We start from the raw sequence: 19,172 nt of genomic DNA, 5'->3' as shown, positions 1-19,172 counted from the left end.
ACTTGAACCCGGGAGGCGGAGGTTGCAGTGAGCTGAGATCATGCCACTGCACTCCAGCCTGGGCAACAGAGTGAGGCTCTGTCTAAAAAAAAAACAAAACAAACAAACAAAAAAAAACTGAGAAAAAAATAACTACTAAAGTATTCTATATTAAGCAAAACTGTCCTTCATAAATGAAAGCTAAATAAACTATTCCCAGATAAATAATAAATAGGCTGAGAGAATTTGTGGCTAGAAGATCTGCTTTACAAGATACTATAAACAGTCCTTTGGGCCAAAAGGAATTGACACCAGGTTGTAATTTTAATCCACAGGAAAAAATGAAAACTACCAGAAATAGTAAATACATAAGTTAATTTAAGAGAGTCTTATATTAACCTGTAAATGCTATAAGAAAATATAGCACCACATGGCACTCACACTATATATTTTTGTTTCATTCTCTTACTTTCTTAAAAAGATAAAAGATTTCATAAAACAATAATATTAGCATTGTATTATTAGGTTTATAACCTGATAATATAGATGTGTGTATATAAAATGTATATACGTGTATATATAAAATGTATATATGTGTGTATATGTAAGTATGTGTGTATGCGAATGTCTGTGTGTGTACACACACACATACACATACATATCAGCACAAAGGAGGAAAAGAAGGAATGGGGCTATACAGAAGCAAAGTTTCTATATTTTACTAGAATGGAGTTAGTATTATGAAGTACATAGTGGTGAGTTAACATGCATATTATAATCCTAGAGCTACCAGCAAGAAAATAACTAAGGAATATGTAGGTGTTAAATGGTATACAAAAATATTTAATACAAAATGAGGAAGAAGAAACAGAATAAAAAGATAGAAGATATATAGAAAAACATATGAAATGGCAAATATAAATCCAACCTATCAACAATTACATTAAAAGTGAATGGTCTAATTATCCCAATCAAAAGGAAGAGATGGTCAGATTCTATTTTTAAAAAAGCACAATTCAACTACATGCTCTGTATAAAAGACACACCTTAGATTCAAAGACACAGATAATTTAAAATATAGAGGATAGAAAACAGATATGCTGGCAGGGCGCAGTGGCTCACGCCTATAATCCCAGAACTTTGGGAGGCTGAGGTGGGCGGACCACCTGAGGTCAGGAGTTTGAGACCAGCATGACCAACATGGAGAAACCCCGTCTCTATAAAAATATAAAAATTAGCCAGGCATGGTGGTGCATGCCTGTAATCCCATCTACTTGGGAGACGGAGGCAGGAAAACCGCTTGAACCCCGGAGGCGGAGGTTGTCGTGAGCCGAGATCACGCCACTGCACTCCAGCCTGGGCAAAAGAGTGAGACTTCATCTAAGAAGAAAATAAAAGAAAAGAAAAAAGATATGCCCTGCAAGCAGTGACCAAAAGAGAGCGAGTGGCCATAATAACATCACAAAAATAGACTTTGAGACAAGAAATAAGCTGAGCATCGTGGCATGCACCCATAGTCCTAGCTACTCATGAGGCTGAGGCAGAAGAATCACTCGGGCCCAGGAGTTTGAGGTTACAGTAAGCTATGACCATGCGACTGCACTTCAGCCTGGGCAAGAGCGAGACCTTGTGTCTAACAACAACAACAACAACAACAACAACAACAAGAAATAGTACTACAGACAAAGAGGGATATTTCATAATAATATAAGAGTAAATACACAAGGGAAATATAACACTTATATGTGTACCTTATAACACGGGCTCAAAAATGCATGAAATAAAAACTAAGAATTGAAAAGAAAAACACAATTCAATAACAATAACTGGAGAATACATACCGTGCAAGCTCCAGCCTACACACTTGGGAACCCTCACTGCATCCACATCTTTTAATCACACCTTAAAACCCCAACTCAGTCTTCCTTGCTTGCTCTGTTAAGCAGTTTTTTTGGTGAGGGGGTTGGAGCGGGGGTGGGACCACTGTGAGAACCTTTCCTCATCTCCCCAGAAAACTTCATTTTGTGAGTAATAAACCTTTTCCTACTCTCTTGGTGTATCTCTTGGTGTATTACAGCATCATCAGACTCAATCCCCAAACCAAAGTTTGGGTTGCAGGCCCATGCCACATCTGTGAGGTGACTACAGTTGGAGCTGTGAGTACAATGTCTAGATAATGACCACCATCACTAGGGTTTTTTCTTCTCTTGCTTTGGCTTACCACCGACTCAGCTGTCTGCCATTTTGAGCTGCTGCTTGCTGGCTGGTACTCTTTGAGTTATGTTGTTGTCTCCTGGCAAGCTTGCACTTTGAGCTGTGCTTTGTTGTGTTGCTTTGCTGAGTTCTACTGAGCCTCTGTTATGGATTTAATGGACTGAAATCAGAAGTTCCAATAATTTGTGTCTAGAGACAGAAATATGGGATTAGGGATATCCTTAGAGTGGCCCTGGGTTTGAGGGTGTTCACAACAGTAGGAATTACACAGCACTATCAACCAACTTGAAGCAATTAATATCTATAGAACACTCTGCCCAAGAACAGCAGAATTCACATTCTTTTTGAACACACATGAAACATTTTTCAAAACAGACCATAGAACAAGTCTCAATAAGGTTAAGAAGATTGAAATCATACAAAATATGTTTTCTATCATAATAGAATTAAATTAGAAATGAACAATAGAGGAAGATTTAGGAAATTAAACATTTCTAAATAACAAATTGGTTAAAGAAGAAATCACAAGGGCAGTTGGAAAATATCTGTAACTTATTGAAAATGAAAGCAAAATTTATCAGATGCAGCTAAAAAAGTGCTTAGAGAGAAATTTAATGCTTTGAATGCCTATAACAGGTATGAAATTGAAGGGAATAACAAGTGCATTACTAAGGCCTCACATTGTGATTATATAAATAACCTAAACTTTAACCCTAAAAAACTAAGAAGAGTAAATAAACACCAAACAAGCAGGAAAAAACAACATAACAAAGATCAGATAAAATATTAATAACATTTAGCTAGATTGACCAAGAACAAAAGAGAGAAGGCACAAATTACTAAAATCAAGAATGAAAGGGGAGCCATTATTAGCGTCTTAACATAAATAAAAAAGATTATAAAGGAATATTATGAACACTTGGTGTCAGTCATAATGTAATTAAATGAAAATTTTTCCCAAAAGGAAAGGTCAGACCCAGATGACTTCCCTGGTGAATTTGATCACATATTAAAGAAGAAATAATATCAATTTTTCACAAACTCTTAGAAAATATCAAAAAGAACACTTCTTAGCCCATTCAATAATAATAATATTATCCTGAAACCAAAACCAGACAGAGATATCACAAGAAAACTACAGACTACTATCTCTTATGAATGTAGATGCAAAACTCCTCAACAAAATACTAGCAAAGTGAATTTAGCAGCATATTCAAAGGATCATACATCATGACCATATCAGCTTTGTCACAAGAACACAAGGTTGGTTCAGCATATGAAAATCAGTTAATGTAATACACCATATTAATAAAATAAAAAGAAAAATACCACATAATCATCTCAATAGACTCAGAAAAAACACTGGACAAAATCCAACAACTAGCATTATTGATAAAATCCCAAGAAATTAGGAAGAGAGAGGCATTTATAAAATAGCCACAGCTACCATCATACTTAATGGTGAAAGAATGAATGCTTTACTGTTAAGATCAAGAACAAGGGAAGGATATCTGCTTTCAACATTTCTATTTATCATTGTACAGGAAGTTTTCACCAATGCAATAAGGTAAACAAAGTCATGCAAATTGGAAAGGAAAAAGTAAAATTGCCTTTATTCAGAGATGACATGAACCTTTATGTATAAAATGCCTCAAGGAATCCACAGAAAAACTACTAGCAGTGAAAATACAAGAAGAATGTACAAAAATGAATTGTATTTTCATATGTTAACAACACGCAACTCAATTAAATTATTCCATTCACAATAAAACAACAAAAGAATAAAAAACATCCCAGACTGGTGCAGTGGTATACACCTATAGTATCAGCTACCTGAAAGCCTGAGGTGGTGGGATGATTTGAGCCCAGGAGCTTGAGACTAGCCTGCATAGCATAGGGAGCCCCTGTCTCTATTTAAAACAAACAAACATTTCATTCATAATAAAATAAAATAAAGAATAAACTATATTACATTTAACAAATGAAGTGCTAGACATGTATACTAACAACTACAGAACATTGCTGGCAGAAATTAAAGAAGATCTAAATAAATTAAAAGACATCCTATGTTCATGGATTGGAAAACTCAGTATTGTCATCATGGCAATTCTCCCAAAATGGATCCATAAACCCATTCTTTTTCTGAGGAATTTGCTTAAAACCTTTGAATCTTCTTCCTTATCTACAAAATGAACACAATAATCTCTTTCTCACGTGGCCATTGTGAGGATTCATTGAGAAAAATATATGTCCAATGATTAGCATGATATCTGGCACAGAGTAAGGGCTGGTTAAACGAGAGGAGAAAGAAAGGGATATCTAGATGTTACTTCCAATGGAAACATGAGCTATTTTAAGAGTTGTCTGCACTTCTGGGTTAAAATCTAATTTCACAGAGCTGATGTTAATTTGTGCAACCAAGTTAAAGTTACACCAACTGGCTTAGAAATTTGTGTCTGAGATAAAGGAATTATTCAAGGACACCGTTTTTTGGGACATACATGAAAACTTGAGTTCCATGATGCTGAATTCTTTTCCAGGAATATTCATTTGTTCAACAGCATCTATTTAGCACTTACTGTGTATCAAAAACTGGAAGTATAGCAGTGAAAAAGAAAATTTTCCATCATGGAGCTTACATTCGGAGAGGGAGATAGATGATAAACAGATAAATAAGTATAATAACAAACATTGTGCCACATATCAAGTGCTATATAGAAACAGAAAGCAGAGTGAAGACCCAAAGAGACATGAAGTCCTGTTTTGGCCAAGGGGACCAGGTAGATCCTCTCTGAAGGGATGACACTTCATTAAAGACCAGAGAGAAGTGAGGGAACCAACCATGTGATAATAACTCTTTTGCCTTTTTAAAAAGTTATATTCTAAGATTACATAAATTTGGAAGATGTGAGACGACAAATCCCTTTCTGACTACTTTTCAGGGGTTATATTATGCTAATTTGCAAGGAGCATTTCCAGGAGGTAACTGTGATTCACACCACTTCCCAAACTTTTCTGACCATGGCACCCTCTATCCCAGAGTCTTTTGCAGAAACATCATTCCACAGGGCAGGAAAGCACTGAGCTGGCAACGTCAGAGAATGAGAAACATGCTGATTCTGACCAGCTGGTGAGGCAGTTTTGTTAGGAGCAGGCACTGGCATTTTAATACCCCAGTGTTCTGTTCTATGGATCCATAGGCCATACAAGGGTGATGGCAGACTTCAACCAGAGGCATCTTTTCCCTGAAGAGAAGGGAACCTTGGCTCTGCCAGCTCTTCTTAGTAAGCCTCTTCAGGGTAGACCAATGTGTGGTGGCTGAGATGGAATTAGCAAATGTAAAACATGCATCAGAAAACACCAGCCCACCTTCACCACCCACCGACGATGCAGACAATCGTGCCAGGGAAACTCATGTCAAGGCAAGAAAATGGGGAAATCTCTCTCTTCCTGGAGGTTAAATTTCTTTTTAAAAGGCCCAACTCTTCCTCAGAGGGAGCATGTGCCTTGATGGAAGGCGTTTGCCTGGAAAGAAGATGACTTGGGTCTTGATGGTCATGATGATAGGCTTACTTGGTGACCTTGAGCAAGTCACATCTCCTCTGGGCCTGAGTAGCTTCATCTGTCATATGGGAGTTCTCCAGTCTCACCATGACCCAAGTCTAAGGACATGGCAAACAGTGGTGAGGTCCAGGTGATGTAGTTTGGATATCCCCTCCAAATCTCTTGTTGAATTGTAATCCCCAGTGTTGGAGATGGGGCCTGGTGGGAGGTGTTTGGGTAACGCAGGTGGATCCCTCACAGCTTGGTACTGTCCTTACAATAGTGAGTGAGTTCTTATGAGATTTGGTTATTTAAAAGTATGTGGCACCTCTCTCCCACTCTCTCTCTGTCTCTTCCTCCCCTTCACCTTTCACCATGATTGTAAGCTTCTTGGGACCTCACTAGAAGCCAAGCAGATGCCCCCACCATGCTTCCTTGAAGCTTGTAGAACCGTAAGTTAATTAAACCTCCTTTCTTTGTAAATTACCCAGCCTCAGATGTTTCTTTATGGCAACACAAGAACAGCCTAACACACAAGGCAAGGTCCTTCAGCCTCACCGGAATTAACTCATCTAATAAATATCATCATCACAAGAATAATAACAGCAACAACTAAAGCTCCACTTATTGAGCCTGAGGCTATATACTTTACATACATTATTTCATATGATAATCAAAATTGTTTCACAATGTGTGCACTTAGTAGTCTCAAGTTTACAGGCAAAGAAACAGGATCAGAGAGGTGAAGTCAGTTGCTGAAGGTGACACAGCTTCTAAGTGACTGAGCTGTCATTTGCTCCCCAAATTCTGTGCTCTTGGAATACTCTGTCCAAATCCTGGACTTGTGCCTCCTTGTGAGGGGACAATGAGGAAGGAGAGGGAGGAAGGAATCCAGCTTTCTCAGCTTAGGCCAAAACCCTATCACTCTGGACTTCTCACTAGTCACTGACAGGTGTTTATCAGTTGCTAGTGGGTGCTATTTAGGCAGAAAAGCAGGTATGTATTAGACACAGATGTTCCTCAATGAGCACTTGTTTGAATGTGTGAATGGTATTGGGGAACAGCAGGAAAAATGAAATTTCATCTCAAATTTCCGGGATTAGTAACAGGTTTACTGCATCTGGCCAAATGCTAGAGCCTCAGATACAAACTAGGTGGGTTCTTGAGCTACTGGAAGCAAAGTCTGATGACAGACATAGGCCTATTAATAAATAATAATGTGGGGTGCCATGTCACTTGGCTGAACAAGGGGCTTGGTGAGGCAGAAGATCGGAGCCGTGAGCTGAGCATGGTCATATTTACCCTTCTTGGTAACACCACTGAACATAAAGGAGAAAGGGGTTGTTCATCCAATAAATCAATAAAACCAGAATTAGAAAGGTGACTGGGACATGTGGAGCCCACACTCAGCAGGGACCAGTGTCTGATCCCCTGGCAGAGAGGACCAGAGCCACAGGCCCATGCGATGGGGTGACTCAACACACAGAACACTCTCTGACTGTCTGGGAGTCTGGGGCACCTGAGATAGCTTTCCTTCCAGCCCAAGGTGGATGCTCATGGGCTCCACCTCTCCAGACACCCAGGCAGGTTGGCAGTCTTCTCTCACTGTACATTTTTACCAGCCATTTTTACGAGCCAACAACATCAGTCTCCAGGAACCTGAGCTAGTCCTTCTGAGCCCAATTATCCTCTTCCCCTCTGTATGAAGCCAACAGAGCACACTCCTTTGAAATATTAAGGACCAAACCTAATTGTTGGCAACCTAAGCAATATTTTAAATATATATATTATTGTAGAAGTCATTCATGTCTAAGTGTTGAAAAAATACAGATCAGCAAAAAGAGCAAAAAGTAAAATCATCTTTAAGCTTACCATTAAAGCTGATGAGTGTTAGTATTTTAGTATAAACCTTGACAAATACTTCTATGCTTATGTATAATACAGATGTATGAATAATAAGCTTTTAAAAACAATGAAATCAAAGTTCATGTGCTGCCTGAAATGATTTTATAAATCAAATTGTATCACGAATTGTTCTCCAAGTAAAATATATATAACATTTTGTGACAGTATATTTCACATGATTATACCATAACCTTATTATGGTATAGTATATATGCTATATTATGTTATATTATATATAAGAACATACTATACCTCTTCTTATATGAATATACCAAGCCCATATTTTGACCATTTATGTCATTTTTGATTTTTTTATTGATAGGTAATATTGTAAAGAGTATCCTTGGCTAAGTACTTCCAAGTTATTACTCTACCCCCACCTCAAGCCACTGCTCTAATTGAAACCTTTCTTTCTCCATACTCTAGCCAATAGAAGTCATGGTTTTTTCCACTTTTGACCAACATGATTGGTGAAAACTGATATCTTGCTTTTATGTTCATTCTGTAATTATTGTTATGTGCTATAGCCATTAGCTTGAATGACAAATTTATATTAGAATATGTATTAAGTATTAGTTCATTCTCACATTACAATAAAGAACTACCTGAGACTGGGTAGTTTATAAAGAAAAGAGGTTTAATTGGCTCACAGTTCCACAGGCTGTACAGGAAGCATGCCTGGGGGAGGCCTCAGGAAACTTACAATCATGGCAGAAGGCCAAGGAAGAAGGAGGCAGGTCTTACACAGCCAGAGCAGGAAGAAGAGAGAGTGAAGGAGGTGATGCTACACACTTTTAAACAACCAGATCTCATGAGAACTCACTCTCTATCACAAGAATAGCAAGGGTGGAAATCTGCCCCCATGATCAAATCACCTCCGGCCAAGTCCCTCCTCCAACATTGAGGATTACAATTCAACATGAGATTTGGGTAGGGACACAAATCCAAACCCTATCACATTATTAACAGATTTTGCTGTAGCTAGCTGTTACTGGTATACCATCAACTAATACTAAAGTATTTTAAAATTTAAAGACTGGTAAGGCATACTGGTAAATAGCCCAGAATGCCAGCCCTGGTGAGAGGTGTATATTTGAAAGGGAGAGTTACAATTGTCATTCTTCGTAGCTGATATATTGACCTATGAAAGCCAAGATCAAAGGAAAAAATATTCAAAGCACTTAGTAAGAATTTGTACTGCAAAAATATCAACAATGTACGTGTATATGAACATCTATACGTACATCTACTTCTATAACTAGCTTTTCTATATAGCAAGGATAATTTCAACTTAATAAAAATATGCATAACATTGTGAAGAACAGAACTTAACTGGGGGATATAAAAGAAGACACATTATTATCCTAAGTGGAAGGATTCAATATTGGAACTCTCCCCAAATTAATCTGTATGTTAACACGATCTCTATCAAAATCTTGCTATTTTTATACTTAATAAAATTATTTTAAAGGTATTTATATAGGTATTAAATTTTATTTTTAAAATGCAAGAATAGAAAATAGCTGAAAAAAATAAGGTGGGTTGTATTGGATCTGCTTTATTAAATATTAATATGTGCTAAAAGTTTGCAATATGAAAATAATACAGTTCTAAGATGAGAATAAATGAAGACACTAACAAAACAGAATAGGAAGTCCCCAAAAGACCCAAGGCATACAGCAATTCAGTATATTATAAGGGCAGCATCTCAAAATCAAAGGAAAAAGAACGACTATTCAATAAATGGTGGTACAACTGGCTAGCCATCTTGAAAAAAAAGAAAGCTGGATGCCTAACTCACATCATACACCAAAGTAAATCCCAGTAACAGGAAAGATTTAAACATCAGTGAGACATTTGGAGCAATTAGACAAAAATATAGAGGAATATTTACATAATCTCAAAATAGGGCTCTTTTAACCATTATAAAATAGTTGTATAAAAATAATGAGCACACTAAAAAATAAACTAATCAATGAGAAAAATTTGAACGTTCCAATAGAAAAGTAGACAGGAGCATGCTTATGAATAAACACAGGCAGCCAGTAAAGCATAAGAAAAGATGCTTAACTCAGCTATAATTAGAGAATGAACATAAAAGCAAGATATCAGTTTTCTGTGGAAGTATAACGCTTTTATAAGTGGGCCTTTCATCGTATTGACGTCGGAACAATTTTCTGCAGCATTCTTCACCAGTTTGGTCCGTTTCATAGAAGGCAGTGTGGCTTCATAGAATATGCTTTAGGAAGTACAAGATATTTAGGGAAATGGTTCTCAACATGTAGGTTGATGACCCCTGGAGATATCTTAGACCCTTTCAGGGGTCTGTGAGGACAAAACTATTTTTACGATAATATTAAGACTCATTTGTCTTTTTCACTCTCATTCTTTCATGAGTGTAAGTGGAGTTTTCCAGAGGCTGCAGAGATGTGTGATATCACAACGGATTTAAACCAGAACTGAGAATCCAGCTGACTTCTATTAAGCCACACATTAAAGAGATTTGCAAAACTACAAAACTTTTCTCACTATCTTTTTGATTTGGTAGATATAATTATTTTCATTAAAATGTTATTTATGTTGACATCCAATAAGTTTATTATTGTTATTTTTAACTGAATAAATACAAAAATTTTAAAGTTCTGTCTTTATTTCTAATATGGTAAGTATTGATACAACCCACATGAACAAAAGCTCTGTGGGTGTCCTAAGTAATTTTTAACACTGTAAAAGTATTCTGAGACCAAAAAGTTCAAGAAAAACTGCTTTAGGAGAATCCACAATTTGTTATTATGCCCAAATCAGGTAATTGCTCCTGTTTCTTAATAGTTTAGTTTTTACTTTGGTTTTATTGTTAGTGTGTTATAATTCTTTGTTTAAATAATAATTGTGCAGTGTTTTGATGTTTATAAATTCAAGACTTTATAATAAACTATTAAAAATGAAACCCAGATTGAAGATACAGCAGTTTGGATAAGTTTCTTAATGTTCTTTTTAAATGTTATAAACATGAATCTTCTGACTGTGGAAGAACAAAGAAAAAATGCTATTAATAATGAACCATGCTGGGAATAGCTTCTGATACTGTACAGAAACCAGGACCTGGCACATCTTTTGATACTGGGTAAGAGATGGTGCAAAATAAAACAAATAATGTATATAAGTGGAATGAAAAACAACTGGGTTATTTTAATAAAAATAATACAAGTGGCTTTGTATCACTAGTGTGTAAATGTTATTCAGATGATCAAAGACTGCTCAAAACTTTTATAATTAAAAGTGTTATACTTCCACATTTCACTGGAATGGCAATTATGTTCTGTTAAAACTCATGGCTTAAATAAAGAAAAATTTATCTCATCAATGATAAACTTATAAAAACATTATAAATCAGTTTCATATGAAGACAAAAACTTCTAAAATAATTTATGAGAATATCAATAAAGCAAATGATAAACATCTAGGAAATATGATCTGTATGTTTAAAAATAATTGAGCATTCTCAGACATAAAATATTTAATAGAATTTCAAAAAAAGAACAATATCAATATGGGCTTATCATGGCAATCTAAATTATGAACTTGCTTGTTGCAAAAATATTTATCTGCTGATATGAGAAAATAATTTTTTTGGAAAATGTATAAATCAAGGAAGTAAAATTTCAATTATTGAGGAAGCTTCAACTGTTTCATTTAAAATAGTTTTAATAATTTACTTAAAATGTGAAATTGAAGACTTTGAAGATAATTTAATGGTTTTTGTTGATCTCATGAAGCAGGAAAAAAACAACATCTGAAATAATTCATGAAAATTTATTGTTGACACAAGAGAAAAATGGTTTCAATAAGAAATATTTCCACACATACTTTATTAGATTTTATATAAGCAATGCCTTTGAAAAGCTAGGGAGAAAGTCTACAGTTTCAGCCAAAATTTTAGGAAAATTTCTAAATGTTTTAATTTTGTACTGTCCAATTTACTGAAGTCAATTATCCCTGAATGATGCAGTAAATACATACAGCAAGTAAGCAATTATAAGTGTTTTAATGAACTTTTTATTTATAATCATGCATCAGGAAATATTTAATAAGATATCTGAAGATTTGAGAATTGAAAGAATGAAACTTAGAATACTTGGGCCATGATGGGCAGCCTATAATGCTACAACTACAAAAGCACTTTGAAAATTGTATCAAGTTCATCAGTTTAACAAAATTAGAGTAATAGGAGCAAGCATGAAGAAAAATTACCTATTTAAAAAAGATTTTAGTTGATATCAACTTAGAAAACAAAATATCAATAATATCTTCAGTTTAATAGAAAGTTTTAATTATAGCAGGTTAATGCATTAAAAATGTTAAATGTTGGAACATAGAAAGCTAAAGGAAAAGGGAGACTTTATAGAAATAAAAAACATAGTATATACCCTTTTAAGTAAGTTAAAGAATCAATTCGAAGAGAAAATATTTGACAAGTTATCAGAAATGTATTTGTTGTTTAATGGCAAAAGTAAAAGAATAATATGTTTTTGTTTTCTTTATTTTTCCTTGCTAAATTGTGTTTTTAAATTTATAATTACAATTGCTTTGGCACTCCAAATGGATCAGAAGTAAATTCAAATGGATAAATAATTTTTGTAATTAAAAACAATATTATAGCAAACAATTTTGTGGTTTATTTGGTAATAGAGATTCAAAAACATAAAATCTGCGTATTTCAAAGGCTAGAAAAATTTTAGATTAATTGCTGTAAGTTCAGCAGAAGCTTAGAAATGAGTCAGCACTATGAACGACATTGTTGACCTTAAAAGATGTGTGATGTAATGAACATATGTGTGCATGTATCTTTATAATAGAAAAATTTCTATTCCTTTGGGTATATACCTAGAAATGGGATTACTGGGTCAAATGGTATTTCTGCCTCAAGGTCTTTGAGGAATCGTCACACTGCCTTCCACAATGGTTGAACTAATTTACACACCCACCAACAGTGTAAAAGCGTCCCTTTTTCTCCACAATGTCACCAGAATCTGTTGTTTTTTAACTTTTAAATAATAGCCATTCTGACTGGTGTGAGATGGTTGCCCATCAACAATAGACTAGATAAAGAAAATGTGGTATATATACACCATGGAATACTATGCAGCCATAAAAAGGAATGAGATCATGTCCTTTACAGGGGACATGGATGGCGGTGGAAGCCATTATCCTCAGCAAACTAACACAGGGACACAAAACCAAACACCTCATGTTCTCACTCATAAGTGGGAGATTAACAATGAGAACACATGGACGCATTGGGAGGGAACAACACACATTTGGGCCTGTTGGAGGGTGGGGGATGGGAAGAGGGTGAGCATCAAGAAGAGTAGCTAATGGAAGAGTAGCTTAATACCTAGGTGACAGAATTATCTGTGTAGCAAACCACCATGGCACACATTTACCTATGTAACAAACTTGCACATCCTGCACATGTACCCCTCAACTTAAAAAAAGACACAGGTTTACCAAGTCATCCACTGACCACCAATAAGTGATAAATTTTTGGAAGAATTTGATGTGGTTTGTGTGTTAGACTATAGCTCAGAGGGGAGCATCATTTAATTAGTGATAGCAGTATTGAAAAAAAAATTGCACCAACAATTTCTAAAAATCAACAAATGATTTGGAAATTATGAGAATAATTTGATGAACAATTTTAATTATAACCTCTATTAATGGGCAAATGATTTTTATCATATATTGATATAGATTTATAGAAGTTTTTTCCTTAAAGAGTAAAAGGGACTGAATTTTAATATTTTTAATGTAAGTATTCATTTATATTACTAAACTTCTTGTTAAATATTTTAAATATCACTCATGCTTTTATTAAAGTTTATCACCTAATTGCATTGGCAGGCACTTACATGATGAAGTTAAATAACGCTGATGGCTGGGGGCCTTGTTTTCTTCTCCCTGATTTTAATTATGTTTTTATTTATTTGCCATTAAGCATAATACTGACATTTGATTTTATGTAATTAAAAAAATTAAGGTTGGGTGCATTGGCCCACACCTTTAGTCCCAGCACTTTGGGAGGCTGAGGCAGGAGGATCACTGGAGGCCAGGAGTTCAATACAGCTGGGCAACATAGCTATACTCTGTCTCTACAAAACATTTTTAAAAAATAGCTGAGCATAGTGGCATGTGCCTGTGGTCCCAGCTACTCTGGAGGTTGAGGTGGGAGGATTGCTTGAGCCTAGAAGGCTACAGTGAGCTATGATCATGCCACTGCACTCCAGCCTGGTCAACAGAATGAGACTCTGTCTCTAAAAACTAAAATAAATAAATAAATAAATAATTAAATTGCATAAGTATTACCTCTGGGTTAAAGAGTTTTATATGGTTTTCCATTTTGACATATTAATATGATTTATAATAGTGAATGTTAATATTGAATTGACCTTCTATTCTTATAATAAGCCCTATTTGGTGGTGGTGTATATTTTAATGTTGAGCTGGATTCAATCATCCTTTAAATTTTTAAAAGAAATTTTATATCCATAATCCAAAGAACAATTGATTATTAGTTTTCTATGTATGTCTATAAATGTTATCAGACTTAAATTGGAAAGATCCACCAATGAAATAACCTGGACTTGATGCCTTTGTTTGATACCATTATTTGACAGTCATCTGAAATTCAGCTCAGGTTTTTAGTCTATGCAGATTTTCAATTTTTTTCCCCCATTTATTCTTTATTTATCTACTTTTGCAGTTTATTGCATGTGTTTTTCCTCCCAGCTTCTGTTTCTTTTTTAGTTACTTTTAGGGAGACAGATTCTTATAAAGTAATCTACTTCATTAAAATGTCCAATATTTCTGCATAATATTTTTGTAATATTTGTGTAATATGCACTTACAAATAATATTTTTTCTCTAAATCTTAGGTTAAATCTCTTTTATCATTTTGAACAATGTAACTTTTATTGGGATATAATTCACATGTCATAAAATGTACCATTTTAAAGTGATAAGATGGCAAATTTCATTGGCTTTTGATATATTCACTAGTTTTACAATCATCACCATTATCTAATTCTAGAATGTTTTCATCACTCCTAAAAGAAATCTGGCTCATTAAGCTACCAGTCCCCATTCCCTCTCCCTGTAGCCCCTGGCAAGCACTAATATTTCTGTATCTATGGATTTGTCTATTCTGGACATTTCATGTAAATGAAATAATACATTATGTAGCCTTTTGTGTATGGTTTCTTTCACTTAGCATAACATTTTCAATATTCATCCACATTGTAGCATGTATCAGTATTTAATTCCTTTTTGTGATTGAATAATATTCCATTGTACAGATAGGTTACTTTTTTTCTATCTATTTACCCTTACTGGACATTTTGGTTGTTCCCACTTTTTGGCTATTTTGAATAATACTAAACATTCATGTACATTTTTTTGTGTAAACACACTGAGTTTTCTTGAATATATAGCTAAAGGTGATACTGCTGGATCATATTGTAACACTATGTTTACTGTTTTGAGGGACTGCCAAACTGTTTTCCAAAGTGGCTGAACTATTGTACATTCCTTCCACCAAAGTATGAAGGTTCTAATTCCTCCACATTCTTGCTAATACTCTTTATTGCCTATTTTTCTAATTATGGCCATCCTACAGTAGGTGTGAAGTGGTATCTCATAGTTTTTATTTGCATTTCCCTAAAGACTAATAATGTTGGGCATCTTCTCAAGTGCTTATTCACAATTTTTATATCTTTTTTGGAGAATGCCTATTTATATCTATTACCTATGGAGTTATTTTAAACTGGGTTGTCTTTTTTATTGTTGAGTTGTAAGACTTCTGGATAGAAGTCACGTATCAGATATATGATTATCACACAAATATGTTATTTGCAAATATTTTCTCCCATTCTGTGAGCCGTCTTTTCAATTTCTTGATGGTGTCCTTTGAAGCACAAAAATGTTAAATTTTGGTGAAGTTCAAATTTTCTAGTTTTCCTTTGCTTACTTGAATGTTAGGTGTTATACCTAAGAAGCTATTGCTTAATTGAAAATCACAAGGATTTACACTAATATTTTCTTCCAGGAGTTTTGTAGGGTTAGCCTTTATATTTTGTCTTTGATCCATTTTGAGTTAATTTTTGTATATGGTGTGAGGTAGGGATGCAACTTCATTCTTTTGCATGTGGAGAGCTAATTATTCCTGTGCCATTTGTTGACAACAGTATTCTTTGCCCATTGAATTTTCTTGGCACTCTTGTTAGAAACCAATTGACCATAGATGTATGGGTTTACTTCTGGACTCTCAATTCTATATCATATATATATATATCCTTATGCCACTACTACACTGTCATAATCATTGTAGCTTTGTGATCTAAGTTCTGAAGTTGGGAAGCATGAGTCCCTAAACTTCATTTCTCTTTTCAAAGTTGTTTTGGATATTCTTAGTCTTTTACATTTTCATGTGAATTGTAATATCAGCTTGTCAATTTCTGCAAAAATGAAAGGCAACTGAAGTTTAATGCAATATCAGAGCCTTTCAAAGTCCCTATGAACATCTCATTCCTCAGCTTCTCTTATTTAGTTTTTTTGTTTTGTTTTGTCTATTATGTGTTCCACCAGAAATCTATACCTCAGGAAACCAAGAAATTAAACAATTGCCTGTCATTGTTTTTGACAAACAGCTCTGGGCTTTTTGCATTGGACAAGCCACTGCATCAGGCCAAATAAATATACCCTTGAACATGGAGTCTCCAGGGACTCACCAGACAGGTTAAATAATGAAAGTTCAGTGAGAATGAGGCTTTGAAGAAGCTACAGCCATGTTCTCCCTCTGGTAACTATCAGTCTGCTAGTTTTCACCACATATGTAGGCTGTTTGTTTTCAAGGCTATGTAGCATTGAAGAATGGGATATTGGACTGAAGCAATTAAAGCACCACAAAGCTCGATATTCTTACCAACATTCAGCCAGTTTGTTGGATAAATGCTCCCCACATTGCTTTAATTTATTTCCATGATTCTGAAAAAGCTTTCATGAAGAAGATAATTTTTGGGAGTGTTTGCTTTCCCATTTTCCCTAACATCACTCAAAAATGTTAACCTACCTTTCCTTTCTCTCTTTTTTTAATTGATTACTTTTACTGGAACTTTGTTTTCTCATGAATTTTTTTAAATCATATCTAGTAATCCCAGAATTTGGGAGGCTGGGGTGGGCAGATTGTTTGAGCTCAGGAATTCAAGACCAGCCTAGGCAACATGGTGAAACCCCATCTCTACAAAACATAGAAAACTTAGCCAGGCATAGTGGCTTGCACCTGTAGTCTCAGCTACTAGGAGGCTGAGGTGGGAGGATTGCTTGAGCCCAGGAGGCAGAGATTGCACTGAGCCAAGATTGCACCACTGCACTCCAGCCTGGGCAACAGAGTGAGACGGTCTTAAAAAAAGAAAATAAAATAAAAAGAAAGAAAGAATTATATTTAGAATTCATTAATTCTCTTGCTTTCATTTTTTCCAACTTACTGATTTTAATCTTATTCTTTCTTCCTTTAACTAAGTTCATTTTTTTTTTGCTTTTTGAAATAAATGCTTAGTTCCTTTATTTTGATTCTTCTTTGTTTCATAATAAACAACATTAAAATTATGAATTATCCTCTGAGCATTACCTTGGAATCTCGTAAGTCTTTCTACACAGTGTTATCATAATTATTTTCTAGCCTGTAGTTGCAGTATGATTTTCTTTTTGACTTAAGCTTATTTATGAGGGCATTTTTAATTTTCCAAGTGATTTTTATTTATTATTTTGCAACCCATTCCTTATTTTACTGCATTGCACTACATGAATGTGTCAATGAAATCTTCCTTTTTAGGATTCATTTTTTCCATGTAACTTATGAGATCATTAATTTTAAAAATGTTCTATAAAAATTTGAGAATAATATATTCATAGACTATCTTGTTTCTCTCTCTCATATATTGTAACTAAATATATTATTCAGTTCTTCTATTTTCTTATTTGATCTATCAAAGACTGAAAATTATTTAAGCCAACTTTATTGATTTAAACAAAAATTAATTTATATATACATTACATACATTAAAAGGTACCAATTTTAAGTGTACATTTCAATTAGTGTGACCCAATCAAAATAGGAAAGATTTCCATCATACCAAAAAGTTCATTGTGCCCTTTACAAGCCAACTCCTCCCAACACCAGACTGAGCAGCAACTTTCCTGTTTCCTGTCACTATAAATTATATTTGCCTTTTTAGAATTTCATATAAAGTAAATCATACAGATTATACTCTTTTGTGCCTGGATTCTTTGTTTGACACAACATTTTGGGATTGATCCATGTAGCTACTAATGTCACTAGTTCATTCCTCTTTGTTGCTAAATTGTGCTTCATTATATGGTATACTACAATTTTTGTATCCACTCATCAGTTGATGAACATTTGCATTTTTCCAGTTCAGGCTACTATGATTAAAGTTGCTATAAATATTTGTGTACAGTCTTTGTGTGATGTATGGTTTCGTTTCTATGGGTTGTGTCATAAGTATATGTCTTAGTCCATTTTTTCTGCTACAACAGGATATGTGAGACTGGGTTGTTTATAAACCATAGCAGTTTATTTGGTTCACAGTTCTGGAGCCTGGGAAGTCCAAGAACATGGTGCCAGCATCTGGTGAAGGCTTTCATGCTGCATCATCCCATGGCAGAAGGCAGAAGGGCAAATGAGGGTGAGAGTGTGAGACAGAGAAGGTAAAATTTCCCTTTATAACAACCCACTCTGGCAATGATGAATGCACTCCTGTGATAATTACATTAAGCTATTCATGAGGGCAGAGCACTCATGGCCTAATCATCTCTTAATGTTCCCACCTCTTAATACCCTCAAAATGGCAATTAAATTTCAACATGAGTTTTGGGGCCCAGCATGGTGGCTCATGTCTGTAATCTCAGCACTTTAGGAGGCTGAGGCAGGTGGATCACTTGAGGTCAGGAGTTTGAGACCAGCCTGGCCAACATGGTGAAACCCCATCTGTACTAAAAATACAAAAGTTAGCCAGGCATGGTGACATAGACTTGTAATCCCAGCTATTCAGGAGGCTGAGGCACAAGAATCACTTGAACCTGGGAACGTGGAGGTTGCAGTGAGCCGAGATTGCACCAATGCACTCCAGCCTGAGTGACAGAGTGAGACTATACAATTCCCAGGTGACTGATGGTGTTTTCTTATATTTATCTTATAAATCTTTTTTGTGAATTTATGTTTCAATTTGTGTCCATTTAAAAAAATTAGGCTGTTTTCCTTTTAATAATTGAGTTTTGAGAGTTTGTTGTTTACTCTTTATACAACTTCCTTATCTAATATACATCTTGTTACCTACATTGGTTTTGAATTCAGACAGACCGATTCCTTCCCCTTTATTCTTCTTTTTCAAAATTGTTTTAATTATTAGAGCTTCTTGACCTTTTCATATAATTTTTTACAAATCTTATCTATATCT

Source organism: Chlorocebus sabaeus, chromosome 12, assembly GCF_047675955.1.
Source record: "Chlorocebus sabaeus isolate Y175 chromosome 12, mChlSab1.0.hap1, whole genome shotgun sequence".
In the NCBI taxonomy this organism is placed as follows: Eukaryota; Metazoa; Chordata; class Mammalia; order Primates; family Cercopithecidae; genus Chlorocebus; species Chlorocebus sabaeus.
This window is presented reverse-complemented; position numbering follows the sequence as displayed.